This window comes from Cherax quadricarinatus, chromosome 66, assembly GCF_038502225.1.
Source record: "Cherax quadricarinatus isolate ZL_2023a chromosome 66, ASM3850222v1, whole genome shotgun sequence".
Lineage (NCBI taxonomy): Eukaryota > Metazoa > Arthropoda > Malacostraca > Decapoda > Parastacidae > Cherax > Cherax quadricarinatus.
Window position 1 is genome coordinate 19,336,052 of NC_091357.1, and position 5,000 is coordinate 19,341,051.

Here is a 5,000-nt window from a genome sequence, read left to right on the forward strand (position 1 = left end):
AACAATTCTAAATAAGTAATTCAATTACATGGTAATAAGAGCATTAGTTATGGCTTCAGAGTAATTGGTTCACTACGTTACTGAGAGACGACGTAATTGAAACTCGTTATTTGACGCAGTCCGACGTCATTGTTAACTTTGTTCCACTGTCTTGTCTACTAACATTACACGGTGTTTGTTTACTAACAAATACACTTGTTTGCTAACATGCATGTAGACAATTCCCTACTGTTTAAATTTAGTGCTAAAGGGACATAAAGTTATCTATGTTGTCAGGAGTAAACAGATGTATATAACAGGAGTAAACAGGTGTATATAACAGGAGTAAACAGGTGTATATAACAGGAGTAAACAGGTGTATATAACAGGAGTAAACAGGTGTATATAACAGGAGTAAAAAGGTGTATATAACATGAGTAAACAGGTGTATATAACAGGAGTAAACAGGTGTATATAACATGAGTAAACAGGTGTATATAACAGGAGTAAACAGATGTATATAACAGGAGTAAACAGGTGTATATAACAGGAGTAAACAGATGTATATAACAGGAGTAAAGAGGTGTATATAACAGGAGTAAACAGATGTATATAACAAGAGTAAACAGGTGTATATAACAAGAGTAAACAGGTGTATATAACAGGAGTAAACAGGCGTATATAACAGGAGCAAAAGTCTCCTCACCCATAAAGCAAAAAGTAAGGAAACGGACATACGGAAGCAGCAAACAGGGGCAAACAGTATAGGCGGAAACAGGAAGAAGAACAGTGAAGAGTGATGGACCCAGCCAGGATCATCCAACTCATCACCAACAGTACACTTCTCGGTAAGAATATTCATCTCGCAGTAGATTCTTTGAAAACAAAGAATACCTTTGTTTGTTCTAAGTTGTTATATAATTTAGATCTTTCTATGTCATGTCTGTGGTTGGTTAAGGTTTCAAGCCTATCTACTACACGAGGGTCATTAAGGCTCCATGTCACCTGTGCACCACCAGTCAAGAATACTTTAATACCTAGAATAGTGATTAAATGAACTATCAGTGTGTATAATGTATATACTTAAAAGACATATACCTCTCGGTGTATATACATTGAGCAATACACAAAGTTTTGCATATGTATATCGGTGTATATGTATATATGTGCCCATCACCATGGCTACCACCATCATGTATATATATATAATAGATGTACTATCCTGGCTGATAGATGTACTATCCTGGCTGGTAGATGTACTATCCTGGCTGGTAGATGTACTATCCTGACTGGTAGATGTACTATCCTGACTGGTAGATGTACTGATGTACTATCCTGGCTGAGAGATGTACTATCCTGGCTGGTAGATGTAATATCCTGACTGGTAGACGCACTATCCTGGCTGATAGATGTACTATCCTGACTGGAAGACGTACTACCCTGACTGGTAGACGTACTATCCTGACTGGTAGGCGTACTATCCTGACTGGTAGACGTACTATCCTGACTGGTAGATGTACTGATGTACTATCCTGCCTGGTAATGTACTATCCTGACTGGTAGATGTACTGATGTACTATCCTGCCTGGTAATGTACTATCCTGCCTGGTAATGTACTATCCTGACTGGAATACGTATTATCCTGACTGGTAGATGTACTGATGTACTATCCTGCCTGGTAATGTACTATCCTGGCTGACAGATGTACTATCCTGGCTGACAGATGTACTATCCTGACTGGTAGATGTACTGATGTACTATCCTGCCTGGTAATGTACTATCCTGGCTGACAGATGTACTATCCTGGCTGACAGATGTACTATCCTGACTGGTAGATGTACTGATGTACTATCCTGCCTGGTAATGTACTATCCTGGCTGACAGATGTACTATCCTGGCTGACAGATGTACTATCCTGGCTGACAGATGTACTATCCTGACTGGTAGATGTACTGATGTACTATCCTGCCTGGTAATGTACTATCCTGGCTGACAGATGTACTATCCTGCCTGGTAATGTACTATCCTGGGAGATACATTAACCATTACATACTAAAGCCATATAGAGACGTAGACACATACATTCCGAAGGTAAACAAAATCTCACACACAAAATAGCCTGATGTTCCACTGCTGAGGATTTTGCAAGTTATCTCAGTCATTCCAGGATGATAGGAATGAGTTCAGTAACACTGGTCACAGGGCACTTGCACATGCCAAGTGTTCCAGGAATCTGGGCTTCGTTACCGTACACAAGAGTTGAAAAATTCAGTCCGATCGGATGAGGTGTTCTCGAGTTGTGAAAAAAAAATGGAGTAAAAAAAAGGGCAAGCACTTCAATAATAATAATAATAATAATAATAATAATAATAATAATAATAATAATAATAATAATAATAATAATAAAAATAATAATAATAATAAAAATAATAATAATAATAACAACAACAAAATAATGACTCGCAATCCGTTTTCTTTTCGATTTAGAGGATGGACTAGCACACGTATTCCCCCTCCGCTTCCGTCATTACTTTTCCCATGTGAATCAAGGAAAGAGGGTTGCCTAATATATTATAAATTTATGTAAATTACATTATATATACATACATACATATATAAATACACACACACACACACACACACACACACACACACACACACACACACACACACACACACACACACACACACACACACAGAACTGGCAGGGAAACCAGTTAATGAGATGATGGAATATGTAGCAATAAAATGCAAGGAGGCTGAGGAGAGGTTTGTACCCAAGGGTAACAGGAGTAATGAAAAAGCCAGGATGAGCCCATGGTTTACCCAAAGGTGCAGGGAGGCAAAAACCAAGTGTGCTAGGGAATGGAAGAAATATAGAAGGCAAAGGACCCAGGAGAATAAGGAGAACAGTCGTAGAGCCAGAAATGAATATGCACAGATAAGAAGGGAGGCCCAAAGACAATATGAAAATGACATAGCAGCGAAAGCCAAATCTGATCCGAAACTGTTGTACAGCCACATCAGGAGGAAAACAACAGTCAAGGACCAGGTAATCAGGCTAAGGAAGGAAGGAGGAGAGACAACAGGAAATGACCGGGAAGTATGTGAAGAACTCAACAAGAGATTCAAAGAAGTGTTCACAGAGGAGACAGAAGGGACTCCAGAAAGACGGAGAGGTGGGGCACACCACCAAGTGCTGGACACAGTGCACACAACCGAGGAAGAAGTGAAGAGGCTTCTGAGTGAGCTAGATACCTCAAAGGCAATGGGGCCAGATAACATCTCCCCATGGGTATTGAGAGAGGGAGCAGAGGCGCTATGTGTACCCCTAACAACAATATTCAATACATCTATCGAAACAGGGAGATTGCCTGAGGCATGGAAGACAGCAAATGTAGTCCCAATCTTTAAAAAAGGAGACAGACATGAAGCATTAAACTACAGACCAGTGTCACTGACATGTATAGTATGCAAAATCATGGAGAAGATTATCAGGAGAAGAGTGGTGGAACACCTAGAAAGGAATGATCTCATCAACAGCAGCCAGCATGGTTTCAGGGACGGGAAATCCTGTGTCACAAACCTACTGGAGTTCTATGACATGGTGACAGCAGTAAGACAAGAGAGAGAGGGGTGGGTGGATTGCATTTTCTTGGACTGCAAGAAGGCGTTTGACACAGTTCCACACAAGAGATTGGTGCAAAAACTGGAGGACCAAGCAGGGATAACAGGGAAGGCACTACAATGGATCAGGGAATACTTGTCAGGAAGACAGCAGCGAGTCATGGTACGTGGCGAGGTGTCAGAGTGGGCACCTGTGACCAGCGGGGTCCCGCAGGGGTCAGTCCTAGGACCAGTGCTGTTTCTGGTATTTGTGAACGACATGACGGAAGGAATAGACTCTGAGGTGTCCCTGTTTGCAGATGACGTGAAGTTGATGAGAAGAATACACTCGATCGAAGACCAGGCAGAACTACAAAGGGATCTGGACAGGCTGCAGAACTGGTCCAGCAATTGGCTCCTGGAGTTCAATCCCACCAAGTGCAAAGTCATGAAGATTGGGGAAGGGCAAAGAAGGCCGCAAACGGAGTACAGTCTAGGGGGTCAGAGACTACAAACCTCACTCAAGGAAAAAGATCTTGGGGTGAGTATAACACCAGGCACATCTCCTGAAGCGCACATCAACCAAATAACTGCTGCAGCATATGGGCGCCTAGCAAACCTCAGAACAGCATTCCGACATCTTAATAAGGAATCGTTCAGGACCCTGTACACCGTATACGTTAGGCCCATATTGGAGTATGCGGCACCAGTTTGGAACCCACACCTAGCCAAGCACGTAAAGAAACTAGAGAAAGTGCAAAGGTTTGCAACAAGACTAGTCCCAGAGCTAAGAGGTATGTCCTACGAGGAGAGGTTAAGGGAAATCAACCTGACGACACTGGAGGACAGGAGAGATAGGGGGGACATGATAACGACATACAAAATACTGAGAGGAATTGACAAGGTGGACAAAAACAGGATGTTCCAGAGATTGGACACAGTAACAAGGGGACACAGTTGGAAGCTAAAGACACAGATGAATCACAGGGATGTTAGGAAGTATTTCTTCAGCCACAGAGTAGTCAGTAAGTGGAATAGTTTGGGAAGCGATGTAGTGGAGGCAGGATCCATACATAGCTTTAAGCAGAGGTACGATAAAGCTCACGGCTCAGGGAGAGTGACCTAGTAGCGATCAGTGAAGAGGCGGGGGCCAGGAGCTCAGACTCGACCCCCGCAACCTCAACTAGGTGAGTACAACTAGGTGAGTACACACACACACACACACACACACACATATATATATATATATATATATATATATATATATATATATATATATATATATATATATATATATATATATATATATATATATATATATATATATCAGGATAATGCTTGATTTCTTGAGCAGGATAATATCGCCTGAAAAATACTTCTGCTGGAAGATTATGGAGAAGAGGGGAGGGGGAATA